Source organism: Stegodyphus dumicola, chromosome 4 (genome assembly GCF_044657685.1).
Source record: "Stegodyphus dumicola isolate Sdum_Otavi_A_Nest chromosome 4, ASM4465768v1".
Lineage (NCBI taxonomy): Eukaryota > Metazoa > Arthropoda > Arachnida > Araneae > Eresidae > Stegodyphus > Stegodyphus dumicola.
This window is the reverse complement of record NC_140771.1, coordinates 45,895,587-45,912,101: the sequence shown is the minus strand read 5'-3', so window position 1 is coordinate 45,912,101 and position 16,515 is coordinate 45,895,587. Positions and strand designations below refer to the sequence as shown.

Sequence of the window (16,515 nt, the reverse complement as noted above, 5' to 3'; positions counted from 1 at the left end):
CTGTTCCGTGCGTACGGGTTCATTATGAAATGAATGCACAAGTCCGATGAAAAAAAATGAACAAAAATTTATTATTATCACAACAAAAATGCTTAAATTTTCTCAAATTATCACGCAGTATTACAATATCTCACAGTAGTTTTCTTTTAACTACTCAAATGTCCAATAGAACGTAATTCAAAACAGCTAAAGAACGCTAATCCACGAATTCGCTACAATCAACAACAGTAGTTTTTTTAAACAACAACAAACTAAGCAACTACTACAAACTGAGATGTTTTCCTCCTTTTATAAGATTTTAAAATCACGCGCTAGAATTTTCCAGTACTTTCTCGAAATCAAAGAGATATTTATTTATTTAACGCACGCGCTCTTGTATTTTTAATTTTTCCGGCTTAGCTTTCTTTTAATATTCGTCACGCGCTGCACTGCGCGAGAAATAAAACCATTTAATTTATAATTGAACTAACATTAGCTTTTTAAATACCAAATTCGTAACACTGCCCCCTTCCCAAGGACTGCACGTCCCGGGCAGTACAATCCCTGGACAGGAAGCTAAACTTACAACTGTGGCATAAATGCAACTGAGGCATAAACATTACATTACAATATCAAACAATATAAACAATAAATGCAATAACTAACTTAAACAAATCAAATGCTATCAAATACTAAATACAAAACAAATACTAAATACAAATCAAATACTAAATGCAAATCAAATACTAAATACACATTTATAAACAAAAAGGACCATGGTCTGATACTATTTACAATTATTTACATTATGTACTATGGCCATAGTAATGTGCTAACCTGTCGTAATGAACGACTTTAGGTTTAGAGTTCGAAGACTTACGAATCCGAACCACGACGTCATTCAGCCTATTTAGGACTGTGTACGGGCCATCCCAAGGTGACTGTAATTTCGGACAAAGTCCTTTCCGTCGAGTCGGATTCCACAACCACACCTTGTCTCCTTCGTGGAATTGATGTTCAGTAGCTCTTGTGTCGTATCGGGTCTTCATCTTCTCCGTCGCCAAGTTGACTCGCTCTCGTGCAAAGTTGTGCATCACTTCAAACCGGGCCTGGAGATCTTGAATATATTCCTCAGACGATGAAGGAGCATCCGGAGGGCGGCCAAACAATAGATCACAAGGCAGACGAAGATCACGACCGAAGAGCATTTGTGATGGAGAATAGCCGGTAGTCTCGTGGACAGCACTGCGGTAAGCCAGTAAAAAGAGTGGTAATTTCTTGTCCCAGTCCTGTTGGTTTCTGGAAACCACTAATGAGAGGTTATTAAGGATGGTTCGATTGAACCTCTCTACCATGCCGTCCGACTGGGGATGCAATGGCGTCGTTTGAGTTTTGTCAATGCCGAGTAGTTTGCATAGTTCTTTGATTACTGCCGAGGTAAAATTCCTTACCTGATCGGAATGTAACTGAAGAGGCACACCGAACCTGGAAATCCAGTGCTGTATCATTACCTCAGCTACTGTGACAGCCTCTTGATCAGGAACAGGGTACGCTTCAGGCCACTTGGTGAAGTAATCAATGACAACGAGTATGTATTTGTTGCCATCAGCAGTTCGTGGCAGAGGTCCTAAGATGTCAAAGGCGATACGTTCAAAAGGCGCCCCTACGTTGTAACGTTGCAGCTTGCCTCGGCTGCGTCTCTTCGGTCCTTTCCGACCTGCACAGGCATCGCAGGATCGGCACCACTTTTGCACGTCATCCTTTGCATTATTCCAGTAAAAGCGCTCACGAACTCTCTGTAAGGTTTTCATTATTCCAAAGTGACCTCCCGTAGGGCTGTTATGTAGTTCTTTAAGGACATCAGGAATGCGGGATCTTGGAAGTATCAGCTGCCATCGGAACGTCTTCCCATCATCCGATTCAAATTTCCGGTATAAGACGCCGTTTCGAATGTGAAGTGAATCCCAGAGTGCCCAATAGTGTTTGGTTGTAGGACTACAGATAGAAATGTCCTGCCAGGTAGGTTTTGTGGTTGATGACTCCATTAAATCAATTATCGGTTTAATGTCGCGGTCTTCCAGCTGGTCTTTCCTGACTTCATCATCACTCCACGGTTCTCGATCAGCCGATGTTGATGTTGTAATTTGTCTTGCGACCGGAGTCAGCAGCTCGTATTTCGCTTCCACCCTGGAACAATATCGGCAGCTTTCTTGGCAAGATCTTCTAGACAGGGCGTCGGCGTTTCCGTGTGATGATCCCTTACGATGACGGATAGTGATGTCATATTCTTGGAGTCTCTGTATCCACCTGGCTATTTGACCCTCAGGATTCTTGAAATTTAAAAGCCAGGTCAATGATGCATGATCGGTGCGGAGCAGGAATTTTCTGCCATATAGATAGTGATGGAACTGTTCTACGGCTTTGACTATGGCGAGCAACTCTTTCCTGGTGACACAATAATTCCTCTCCGGTTTAGACAGGCACTTGCTCCAGTAGGCCACTACACGTTCTTGGCCGTCTATTTCTTGGGACAAAACAGCACCGACACTTTCATTGCTCGCGTCGGTGTCAAGAATAAATTGTCGGTCGAGCTGAGGATACGTCAGGATTGGAGCAGATGTTAAAGCCTCCTTTAAGTTGTTAAATGCATCCTCGCATTCTTTTGTCCACAAGAATCTTTGCTTGCTCTCTGTCAGCTTGTGAAGGGGTCTTGCGATGGAAGAAAAGTCCTTCACGAATCTCCTATAGTAGGTGCAAAGCCCTAGGAAGCTTCTCAGCTGATGGACATTTTCAGGACGTTTCCAGGATTTAACCGCTGATACCTTTTCAGGATCCGTGCGCACACCTTCTGCAGAGATGACATGTCCCAGGTAAGACACTTCCTTTCGGAACAATTTGCATTTAGCGGGACTCAGCTTCAGATTGGCTTCTTTCAGTTTCTGAAGCACCTTCCTAAGATTTTCTAAATGTTCTTCAAAACTCTTTCCGACGATGATGATGTCGTCCAGGTATATCAGGCAGGCTTCGTAGGAAAGACCTTTCAAAACAGTCTCCATAAGACGTTCGAATGTTGCCGGCGCATTACACAGTCCAAACGGCATCACCTTGAATTGCCAAAGCCCTTGTCCCGTAGTAAATGCCGTCTTTTCTCGGTCTTCAGGCTGTATTTCTACCTGCCAATACCCACTCTTTAAATCAAGTGTTGAGAACCACTTGCTTCCAGAAAGAGTGTCTAGAATGTCGTCAATTCTAGGAAGAGGGTAACTGTCTTTCTTCGTAACCTCATTCAACCGGCGATAGTCAACGCAAAATCTTGTTGAGCCGTCTTTCTTTCTGACGAGAACGATGGGAGATGCCCATGGACTCGCTGAAGGCTCGATGACATCGCCTTCTTCCATATCTTTTAACAGTGTTCGCACCTCTTCCTGTTTAGCAAACGGTAGACGTCTTGGATGTTGCTTGATCGGGGGATGATCGCCGGTATCTATTCTATGTTGTGTCAAACTAGTTCGACCCACGTCAGAAGACGAGCAGGAGAAAACAACTTGAAGATCTTTGATGACGCGATCGGCAGCATTCTTCTCTTCATCGTTCAATTGCGCATTCTGCAATAACTCCGATGTAATGCTCTCTGATGAGGACACGGATTCTTGGATATTGCTCTTTCTTTCAACGCTGGTTACTGGAGTACATGCTGCAACCACGTCGCCTTTCTTAATAACTCTCGCCTTCTCAGTTACATTGGCAACTCTCACCGGGATAACCATTCTCGATAGGTCGACGAGTGTTGAGGCTACTAGTACTCCTTTCGGGCTATTACAGTTATTGGGATATTCTATGATGCCGTAGCGGAAATCTCTGTTTTCGGCTATAGATCCAGGGAGTAAAATTTCTGTTCTTGCCGGTATTGTGATATTGTCTTGTGCTATGATTCTGTGGACAGATTTAACTTCTTCATTATTAATTCCAAATAACGTTATGTCCTCAGACGCAGAATGCAATTCGTTATTTTTAAAGTCCAAGGAAAAATTGTATTTCCTTAGAAAGTCCAATCCGAGTATGCAAGAATCAGTGATCTCTGCTACATATGCCGTGTGATGGTAAGCGGCACTTCCAAACGTGATGTTAACATTTACTTTCCCATTGATGTCGATCTTCTCACCGGACACAGTCTGTAGGGTAACGCAGGGCGGCGTCCAGATAAGTTTGCTTTCCAGTTGTTGAGCCAAATCTTTTCGGATGATGGTAACGTTGGCTCCTGTGTCTATCGTCATATTGCAGGGGACTCCGTTAATATGTCCTATTATGAAAAGTCCATTACTGCCGCCTCTCACTGCAGAAATCTGAAGCGCTTTAAACTGGGGCTTTTCATTATCTGGCAACCTCCGCCCCGCGAGATGGCCACTAATTAGTTTCCCTGCTGCTTGTTAGAAGCGGTCTTAACATCCGTACCCTGGGGTATTCTGCAGTTTCGTCGTATGTGTCCTTCAGCACCGCAGTTCCAGCACTTAACGGTCGGTTTCTTCTCACCAATATTCCGTCTCAAGGCGTTCAGTTGTCTAGTTAAATCGTCTATACGAGCGGTGACTTGATCCCCTGGCTCCTGGACTTGAGCAGCTCAGACTGGGTGGCGGTCTCGACGAGTGGCTTGCTGGGCTGCCTCGAATTTCATGGCGTACACTAGAGCGCTTTTTAAATCTTTTACATCCGCCATTCGTAGAGCTTTTTGTATTTCAGTATCCCGGATGCCATCGATGAAATATTGCAGGGACAGGATTTCCCTTGTTTCTGTCGGGCACTCCGAAAAGGCGTGATGTGACAGCCTTTCAACATCCGTGGCGAGCTCCTGAAGTGATTCAGTGGGCTTCTGTTGACGGGATTTTAATTGAAGCCTGCTGTAGTCTTTTAAACATTTCTCGCCAAAGCGCCGGACAGAGCTTCGAAATCTAACCTTTTGTTTTCGGGAAGAGTCTGAAGGATATCCGCTGCTTCGGCTCTTAAAGAAGCGGCGAGATGACAGGCCTTAGCTTGGGAATCCCATCCATTCGCATCCGCAACGATAGAAAACTGGGTCTTGTACACTTGCCAGGATGTCTTCCCATCATATGTGGATAGCTTCAGAAATGGACGAGCAGGCATCGGTAAGAATTTAAAATCATCATTCTTGCTCCCTGCCGTCGCTACGAATTTCTTTAACGTTTCCATTTCTTTGGCAACTGCAGAAACTCTCTCATCAATTTGTTGTTCGACTTGGTGTTGGACGGCACAAACTCTTCCTTCAATTCGTTCCTCCACAGCCGAAACTCTCTCTTCTATATGTTCTTTTACAGAAGAAACGTTTTTTTCTATTTCTTCTTTCACCGAAGAAACTCTTTCTTCAATTTGATCTTTGACGAAAGAAACTTTTTCTTCAATTTGTCCAACTTTATTTTCAACTGTGTCAATTCTGCCTTCCATAGCTTCAAATTTATTTTCTATTATGCAGGTAATTTCTCTTTTCATTTCTTCTTGACATGCTTCAATCTTTTCTTGACCAGCTTGAACGGCTTTCATTTCGTCCTTAACGGATTCCTGGCCCAATTTCATTTCTTCCTTAACGGATTCCTGGCCCAATTTCATTTCTTCCTTAACGGATTCCTGGCCCAATTTCATTTCTTCCTTAACGGATTTGACGGCCCCTTCCATCTTTTCTTGGAAAGCAGCAAATGCAGTCATCATTTGCCTGAATTGTTCTTCCATCGCTCTTTTTATTGGCATTCAAATCCCACTTCTGACACCAAAAATTGTTGCGTGCGTACGGGTTCGTTATGAAATGAATGCACAAGTCCGATGAAAAAAAAATGAACAAAAATTTATTATTATCACAACAAATATGCTTAAATTTTCTCAAATTATCACGCAGTATTACAATATCTCACAGTAGTTTTCTTTTAACTACTCAAATGTCCAATAGAACGTAATTCAAAACAGCTAAAGAACGCTAATCCACGAATTCGCTACAATCAACAACAGTAGTTTTTTTAAACAACAAACTAAGCAACTACTACAAACTGAGATGTTTTCCTCCTTTTATAAGATTTTAAAATCACGCGCTAGAATTTTCCAGTACTTTCTCGAAATCAAAAAGAGATATTTATTTATTTAACGCACGCGCTCTTATATTTTTAATTTTTCCGGTTTAGCTTTCTTTTAATATTCGTCACGCGCTGCACTGCGCGAGAAATAAAACCATTTAATTTATAATTGAACTAACATTAGCTTTTTAAATACCAAATTCGTAACAATACATAAATTCATTTTTCCAGTTTTGCTGAGAATTTGAGGTATAAATATTGAAAGAAAATGCCTAAATAACTTGTTTTTCTTTCTTTGTTTTCGAATATTTTCTAAAATAACGCAAGTTTTCTTATTTTTTTCGAAAGTTTTCTCTCATATTACCCAAATTAATGCATTTCCGTAAAAAAATTATTAAATTAGTAACTCCTGGTAGTTAAAATACATTTCCTTAACTAGAAAAAGTTTAAAATAGTAGGCATGTGGATGTTAAAAAATGAAAAAGACTGAAAACGGAACAATTTAAAATTATTAATTGTGTTATTTTAGTTTCTTTTTTTTTTAATTTTTAAATAACATGTTTCGTAGAATTCTTGACATTTTCTCTTTGAAATTAGCATTAAATCTTAAAAGAATTTTAGATCTTTATCCGATTATAAATTTTTCAACAAAGACATGTTCACGAAACGTCTTCCTTTTGTTTGATTGTGGACTGGAGGATATGTATAAATATTATAAAGACAGAAAGCTCATTTTTGAAATCAAAATATGTTACTTACCTACGAAAACAAAGAGTATCTTTATATGTAATAAATTTTAAAAATATTCTTCAGTAACTGTACTTCTTCTTTCTGATGAAGATAGATGGACCGAAATTACACGTAAATTTTACCCTTAAGCCAATAGTTATTATTAATGAGATTACTGAATTTATACATAGTATTGTAATAAGCTTAGCATCCAAGTGTAAATAGGAAGTTAGTTTTTAATAATTTGCGAGATTTAGAGGTTAACTGAATTGCGATTTAGAATTAACCCTGTGAGAGTGATTTGAGGAACTTAATAATATTTCTCGTGAGTTAAGGAGAAATTGCTTAATATCTGCGTTCTTTTTGAGCTATTTGCAGCAATTTTTTATGCAGCATGTACTATTTATTGTGATGATTTTGGTAGCTGATTTTCGTTATTAATATCTTCCTATTTAGTTGGAATATTCATTTAAAGAGATATTAAAAAAAGCCGTAGATCGCAACAATATGAATTAAGTGATTCTTTTTTTTAGTTCAAAAGGTTGAAAGTTCTAAAACAGCGTGGGGAAAATATAAATAATTAACAAATTATCTACTTCTGTGCTTATTTCTTAAATTCTCATAATAAATTAATCAAAGGTAACACTTTCATTCTAAATAAAAAGCCGTATCTCTGATCTTAAAGTCAAACTTTACCTAAACTAATGAAGATGATTTTACCAAACTGATGCTAGGCGAGTATGGACAAGAATACATCTTCGGCAGAAGAACAAAACAAAATTCAAACTAATTGAATAAGTTACAATTAAAATTTTGCTTTACCCTTAAACATTAATTTTCCAAAAATCCTAAAAGGTTAACTATTTTTATCATATTTTTATTTATTTATTTTTATTTTTTAATAACAAACTTACTTGTTGTACAAAACTTCAATTAGAATACGAAAAATGAATAGCCGTTAACTTCTATAATAGCAGCAACTGGCCTAGAGTCGCTAGCGAATATAAAGTTTCATCGTTCGGATCAAATAAATACCCTAGTTCTATCGACAAAAGTTCAATTCCAATGCTTATATATCAAATTATTTGTAATTTATAATAAAAAGAAATGGCAAAAGATTGAAACGATAAGCACCTTATTAACACCGTAAAATGCATCTTATCTAAATTTAAGTAGCTTGTCAAGTTTACCTTAGCTAATACATCATTTTTACGTTAACTCTTTCCTGTAATTTCTATTGCATTTATTGGCCATCATCAGAATACAAATCAGGCTGAATTTAAACTAGATCACAGACTAGGTTGAGTTTACGTGAGAATTCGTAGTTCAGAGAGAGAGCTGTGACAATCTGCAAGTAAAATCTGTTCATTTGTAAGAGATAATTTGGTTTTGGTAAGCAGTGTTTTATCCGTTAACGCACAGACTAGAAAACTCGTTTGCTAACATTATCTCTTTAGACGTAATACAATATCATTTACCCAGACTGCAGAAAGTCGGCAAATTTTTCTTCTTCTCGGAGTAAACAAATGTTAGCTTGTTAAACAGCTCTTAAATGAACCTTGCTAAAATAAACTCCTCGGAGCGTTTATTATTTCCAATTTGCGTGAAATAAGGTTCATAATAAACAGCTCCCGTTGCCAATCGAACGATGCATATAATCTTTCATTTGTTACCGACATTGTAAAAGCACATTTCTCAATAAAGTAAAAATTAATCTTTTAAAAAGACATTTTATTTAGATTTTTATCCGAAAAGGGGCTTTTAATCTCGAAATGAGATGTTCCCTGGAATTGCTATTAAATGAGTAGTTTCACTTTCCATTCGGCAAAACATAAGATATTTATCTTTCAAACCGAATCTGTCTGTTGTTGATTAACAAACTAAGGTACCTGAAAAAAAAAAAAAATAGATGCTGTTGTTAAGAATATTCATTTCTTACTTTTGTGTCGGATGGATTTAAATAGTAAAAATTCATTTTTAATTCAGAATCTGTCTAATTACAAATTTTCAATATTTTCATAGAAGGACGATTTATGTTTTTTATTATTTATTTAAAATTTTGCAAAACTTTAATGAATTTTTGGTTAACAAATTCAACAATTTGAAAATGAGTAGTCGCGAAACCTCATTAAATAAAATGAACACACAAAACCTTAATTATAAAAAGATAAAAAGAAGTTTTGTAAGCCACCTTACTAAGAAAACTGAACGTTGATATGCTGAACTCATAAAAGACTGAAAAAAATGAAAAATGTATGGCAATACTTAACAAGACATTGTGAATTCTAATCATATACGACTGTGCTGCTTTTAAAGTTTTCTCTAACATTTTGTAAAAAGTATTATCCTATCGTATACCATGAGTGTGATAAATAAAACAGATTCCTGATACCCCATAGCTGGTTGATTGCAAAATTTCTGCTTCTGCTTCATGTGTACGTTTTCGCAATCAAATGGCTACGATAAAATTTTATACCAGACGTAGACTGCAAAGCGAAAATTTATGTTTCTGTTTTTAAATTTATTCAAATTGTACCATAGTTATTTCCCTGTATATGCCACTTACATTTATAAGAGAATAGAGACACAAACGAAAACTTCTAAAATTGAAATCCTTTTTAATTAAGTTTGAAGTTCATCGAATAATAAAAACTTTTTAATTTTACACGTAGGTGACAACTTAGGTGTTATTTTTATTTAAAAGGAGAAGCGGAATTTTTGCAAGGATTTTCATATTGTTGCGAAATGCCCAGCGGCGGTGAAATAGCTTCTCCACAAAGCGAGGTTGCCAAAAAGTGACAGGGAAAGACAGGATTGTCAGATCTGGCACGAAATCGCCGATTATCTTAGTTTTTCGACGACTGTAAACGTGTCTTTGAAACAGCCCTGTGTAATAGTGCTTACTCGTAAATAAATTAAGTTTTGATTTTTCATCAAGTGTTATCATCATATATTCCAAATCCACAAACCCATAGAACACAGCAATATGCTTAATTATTTTATTTTAGTAGTATATTTTACTTTTCAGACGTTAGAAATGAGGATTTGCAGGTTGTAGTATGTTTTTAAAGGTGTTACTATGTGCATGTTTTCATTTAAGGTGATGAGTACATACGTACCATCGTAGACTGCTCTTAAAATAGACAGGATTTTTATTAAGAATCATTAAAACGGAATTTTGCAAAATTTTAAATTTAGTTTTAAATAATGACAATTTTCCTGGAGTCTATCTCTATGATAATAATTTAGATTTCATGCATACTTATTTTCACATTAAATAAAATGTGCAATGAATTTTAAACATATTAAATTTCGTGCAGAGAAAGTAACAGGCGCGAAACCACTGATGATTATTTTCCTAAAATTATTCATGCATTATTTTCTTTAAAATTAGAAATAAAAATAAGAGATTTATGTAAAATAGCCCTTTTATATATAAATTAGTCTATAACAGAAAGAAAAATTCGAAAATTTGAAAATTCTCGGTTATTAAGCTCGATTCAGATTATTTTGATTTTTAAGCGAGTAAAAGTAGCTAAGTCAAGAATAAACATTCCCTTTTCTGTGCTAATTATTCATCAAAATCCAGCGAATTCTTAAAAATGGGCACAAAATTTTTATTTTCGGAATCAATTAATTAAAAATGACGCAGAAAGTTACAACTTCGAGCATTCTAAATGAATTTTTAAACTGCGATAAGTAGACTATTTATCAAATCTTTTTTTGTGATTTGAGCATCTAATAATTACAGGCAGCTTTTAAGCTTAAATTTTCCAATTTCAGTGCAGTAAGATAGCTCGAATCATTTTTCTGTTTTTCCATGTTTGGTTGCTGACTATGAAAAGAATTTTAGAGTTAAAATTTTCTCCTTCATATTCCTGTATCAGCAGTGCAATAATTTCGAGATAACTTTTTTCTTCTTTGAATAATGCCTCAACAATGCTTGATAACTATCCTTAAAGTATCTGCCCTCAAAATGAATTTCTGTAAAGTTATTTACATTTTTTAAACAAAAACGTTTTGAAATTCCGCATTGTTATACTTAAACAAGTACTTTAGATATATTATTAAAGAATGTTGACTGCAAATTTGGGTTATTTTGTCAAAACTTAATAGAAAAATTACTGAATGTACCAAAATTAAAGAATCTAGATTATTTTCATCTTAGAAATAACATTGTTGTCTCGAAATATTAATTTCTTATTAATAATTTCTTAATTAATTTCTTAGTTCCTTTAACTTGCTTTAAAAGTGAATAAGAATATTGTCATCTCAAGACCATAACTGCTTGGAAATAGCCAAAAACTTCCTATTATGACATCATTTTATGCTATAAATTCATTTCATACTGATAAAATCAGAATAAAAGTGAAATTTGTAGAATTAGATAAATTATAATTGCAAATAAATAAATATAGAAAATGTGGATGTTTGCTTACTAATGTATATTGCCATTAATACAGATTAAAATATAGGCATGATAAATTTGTTACAAAGTATCTAAATAATCAATGCACCGGCTGATATGCCGTGCATTCCTTCAAACCATTAGATGTGCATCCTTCAAACCATTAGAAATCGAACCTACCTTTAGGGAAAACTCATTTGTGTTCTTCGTGTGCGTGTTCCGACGTTTGTGTCTATGATTGCGAAGTTCTTCTTCAACTCTGACAGTTTCAAGTTTCAGGAACTGTTCGTTAGCCCTTAGAAATTCTGCGAGTCTTCTCTAGCCTGTATGCTTAAAATACCGCCCGTCCGTGTCCATTACCCGTCCCGTCCGTTTCCTTCCCTCCTCGTCCATTAATGCACAAAGAGGGTGAAGATTTCAAGTAACATCCTTTCTGGTTTCTAACAAATAACCTTCCATTAGACTTTTAGTTGCCTGCAATAAACTGATACAATGCATTTGGGGAAACTGCACCTGCTATTGCATACCTTAAGGGGAGGGAAGAAAACAACATTGCAATTTCGGCCGTATCGGGAGGTTTTGGTCCTTTGGATGGCATAATGTCTCGGACGTTTTGGTCTTTAAAGGATTAATGAGGAATGTGTGCTAAAGTCGAATGTCTATCAACGGAAATTCAATTTTTTTTCGAATATAAATTTTTTCACATTAATGTTGGGAGATATAATGTTCTGAAACGTAATAACTTTAATGTGGTGACCCGTATATTTTTGTGATGTAAAAGTCAGCATGCTATCAACTGATAAAGGTTAGGAAGGCAGATAGTAAAGCAGGAAGCCTTATCCTGTAGCAAGCATGCGCACAAAACATCATGGCTTTTTTGTGCTAGCATGAAAGTCAGCATGATGTTCTGGCATTTCAAAGGCCCCAAATAGATCTCCGAGAGACAGCACTTATTGGTTCCATGGATTCCTCGCTTGAGATCTCAGTGATGTATTGTGATGAAGTCGCCTGGGTAGCTGTCCGAGGTTTTGCTTGGGATTCCTCTTCTAGGACACGGAAGTTTAAACCGTTTGGAGCTCTTTGTGACATTCCTTTGCGACATGAAGTCGCCTGGGTAGCTGTCCGAGGTTCTGCTTGGGATTCCTCTTGTAGGACACGGAAGTTTAAACCGTTTGGAGCTCTTTGTGACATTCCTTTTAGCATTTTAGACGGGAGAGACCTAAAAATCATTCTCCACTTGACCTCTAATTGTGTTAAAATTTCATTGATTGGCCTCTTCTAAGAACACAATCTTTTCCTTTAATATGGCTGCTGGGAAGTTTTTCCGAACAGACCGACAAGTTTTAACACGCCACATTATAATTGCTCCAATAGCTCGTTCACGAATGTCAAGGTATTTGACCTCACGAAAAGATCCTTCTGCACTTGATCAACATACTCCACTTTGACAAAACAAGTTCAGCATTGCATATATTGCAAACGGACTTTCCTAATGATCTCTCAAAGGAAACAAATAATTTTGAAACTATTTCTGTTAAGAAAATTTAAGGGTATAAGGTGTTATCAAATTACTCTTGATGCAAGGATCAAGTAGTTTACCAGAAAAATGATGATTAAACTAAGTTTTTAAAATTCATATGTTCTTTCGTGACTTTTCAAGGCTGTGGTACACGGACAGAAATCGAAGCAACTTGCTTCGGTGGGCTTCGGCAACAAATTATTCCGATTTTAAAAGCCGCAGGGTATAATATGATCCAAGAATACTGCATCGTAGAATCATAGTTATATAAGAAAACTGATTTGTTTACGTTACACATAGGGAAAAACAAAACAAAAAAAATATAAAAGGATTCAGACTTTAACGTCGCACCATAAGTTTTGTTAATGTTTTTTATCCCTCGCTGAGGTCTCAGTTTACAATTCTGCTCTTATACTCACTCATGCGAAAACAACTTTTTTTTCTTTCTAACTTTATTATTAAAAATCGCGTTTTTACACACACTACATAAAATTCAACAAAAAAAACTGCAATATTTTTAAAACCAGCATGATGGACTTTAACAAATTTTGTTTTTTGTGTTGACATCCTTTTTCTTAGCCCAAAAGGAATATTAGTCTCGAATGGTATTTTGCGTTGAATCACTATAAACGGCGTATCATTTTTCAAATTGTTGCCACCAAATAGTATCGCCCTATATTATATTTAAAGAAATTAAATAAAGAAGAAGCTGCATGAGTGTGTGCAAGTTTCTCTCACTGTGAGAAAACAACGATTAAAGCCATAAAATTATGAATAATGTAGTACTTTTCATTATGGGCACCTGGAAACTCGAATTTTGAATTTCGGATTGGTTCTATTATCTATTTTATAGTTTATAAATCTTTAACGAATTTTTGATTAACAAACTCAACAATTTCAAAGCGAGCAGCGGCAACACTCTAGGGAAAAGCATTTTTATATCCAGTAGGCGAGACTGTCTACCGAAAATTCTAAATAGTATACGCTTTTTTAAATACTTTGTAATTCTGCTGTTGAACTGCATATGGGGCTTTTGCATGCTGTGGCGCCAAAGTTACAAGGGCAGAATATTAATTATTTACCACTGAATTTAGATCAATTTATCACTGTTTTTCAGTACAATAGTTGCGAAGTTTGCGTAGTACTACGCGTTTAATTTAAGGCTCAATTATTACTTCTTTCAAAGTTCCATATGATAAAATATTATTTTGTAAAATTAAGGCGAATATCTTTTCTATAAATTTGAAACAAAATGCATAATTCAAAAAAATTATCTGCTTATTAGTTACATTTAAAAAAAAGTTCTTTATAATTTCTCTTTTCAATTGTTTTGTAGTGACATAATAATTGCTATATCTCTAAAGAGGAAATAACAAATCCATCTTTCAGTGATGAAATAATTTAAGAAATGACACGTACTGGGCGACTACTTTGTTCTCGAGGACTTCATCCCCTTCCAAGAAGACCTTGTATGCTACCGGTCACATTAATAACAGACTTGTTCCTTGCCTTCCCCCTGTCTGAAATTTCGCCATAGATTGCGCCAAAGGAGTTTCATTTTCCCGCCAGAAAATACGGAGGTTCGATTTTGAAAAAGGCTATCTGTGAAATCTTCCAGGGGTAATTGAAGATTATCTCAACACATTTTATTGAAAAAGGCAGTACGTTTACTTAATTTCTTCTGTTTATGGTAAATTTATGCATTTGCTTTCAATTTCTTTTTATTGATGTTCGCAATTGTTTTCGACCTAAGGTTGATAAAGAATAAATCTGTACACTGTTTTTCGTCAACAATTGTAGCTGTTTTCTGATAGTTGTAAATCTAGGTAGATGAATTTTGTTTTATGTAAGCTCATTTAATTTTTAAATACACACTTTATTGTGTCAATATATATGTTGATGTATGCTTATTGAGTATGTATGCTTGGGTCTTTTGATGTATGTTCAGTGATTATGAACCTAAATTGGTTAATTTAGATAAATTTCAGATGTTTAATATTTTAATTTAAGGATGTGTTTGATAAAATTTATGAATGAGGATTACATCTGCAAATTTTTGGATTTAAGTTGCATTTAGAACAGTAGTTACTTTATTTATAATCAAACTATTTTATTTTTATATATGAAAAATTGTCTTTAATTTTTTATATTAGAAGTATTAAAATTGTGAAATTGTACATTTTGGGATAAATTTATCCATTAAAAATATATATCTGATTTTGAATTCATTGGCCCTCTAAAAGAATTAAGTGTACAAATAATTTACTATTAGATTTAAAGTCCATGCACTATATATATTAAAATATATTTTTTATCTTTGTTGCTTTTTTTTTATTACTTTAATGGGCACGTTATGAAAATAGTGTATAGGGAGATTAAATATGAAATACCTTATTAATATTTTTAGAAATTTTATGCATTACATCTATAGGTATCTTTAATTATTACTTATCTGCTCCTATCAGTTATTTACATACTTCCTTTTTCACCCTTTATATTTTAGGTCTGAACAACTATATGCAAGTTTTATGTAAAAACAGAATCGGATCTAGAAAAGCATTTAAGAAGTACTCGTTTTGTAAAACAGTTCATATATCCTTGACCTCAGCTGGAACAACTGAAGTTTAAATATGACTTTCAAGAGATTAATAAAATGTGCCTCTGATCTCAATACCTCACCAAGTGACTGCTCTCTTCAGCATATATACAAGACTATTCTTCAGAACGCGTTGCCAGTTTTCATTTGTCATGATAATTAGTATCTAATTATATTATTGTATATATTACATCATCTGTAATATTTCATTAATAAATTATTCCAAAAGTGAATATTTGAACTGCTTAATTCATATATGCACCTCATTTAATATACTGTAAAATTTTCTCTGTGTTCACAGTACTTTCAGAAACTTAGACAAATATTATAAATTTAATTTTATCAGTACCCTAGAAATATTGAAAAACTGAGTATATGAAATGTGCATGAGATTCTAGTCTTGATTTCTTCATTTAATACCATACATAACTTATCACAAAAGCTTAATATGTAGTATTAATAAAAAATATGTACAGTATTTTTATCACTTAAGACTATTCTGTAGCTTATTGAATCAACTGCTTGGACTAGTAATTTATTTTGATGGCTTCTTGCAGTAGTTTGAGGTGAAAAAGTTTACTTTACTATTTATCACAATTATTGCTATTTCCTCAAAAAAATAATTCATTTTCAAGTAAGATAAGGCTGTACCTTATTCATACAGGTTGAAGCAAGACTGGCACCTTTGCATTCAAGTAGGTATTATGGGGCCTTGCTGATTGCTAAACTCCACTCTAAATGGAATTCCGATGGTCTCCTGCCCCTCATCCCCTACCACCAACTTCTTGAGATGATTTTAGCTTGCTTTGTGTGTTTAGTGATCCCTTACCACACAGACACTATGCTTACAATCATCCATGCCTTCTCCAGGATTCGAACCTGGGCCCTTTGGTAACGGCAGTCAGCATCACTAACTACTAGCCTGTTTGGTCAGCACCTTATTGACACAAGTACAGGTTGAAGCAAGGCTGGCATTCAAGTAATCATATTAAGTATTGCTGAGCCTTGCCAACTGTCAAGTTTCCATCCCGAATTAAGTTCTGAAGGAAATCATCCCAGGTTGCAGTACGAGCCAGCCTCTCAAGACCAGTTCACCATGTACTTTGAGTGCATCCTTGCTATGTAGGGGCACTCAAGATGAATACAAACATTCATGCCTTTTCAGGGATTTGAAATTGGGCCCTTTGGTACGACAATCAGCATCATTAAC

General features: G+C 35.4%; 1 protein-coding gene across 1 annotated transcript in view; it reads left to right on the top strand.

Moving 5' to 3' along the window:
• The window catches only part of LOC118189680 (nuclear factor NF-kappa-B p105 subunit-like), a 124,284-nt gene extending 108,746 nt beyond the window's left edge, over positions 1 to 15,538 (top strand). Inside the window, exons 2-3 of the transcript XR_015040644.1 lie at positions 14,099 to 14,370; positions 15,213 to 15,538. The gene's annotated coding sequence lies outside the window, so the exon portion shown is untranslated. The remainder of the gene's footprint in view (positions 1 to 14,098; positions 14,371 to 15,212) is intronic.
• Positions 15,539 to 16,515: the final 977 nt, after the last annotated feature.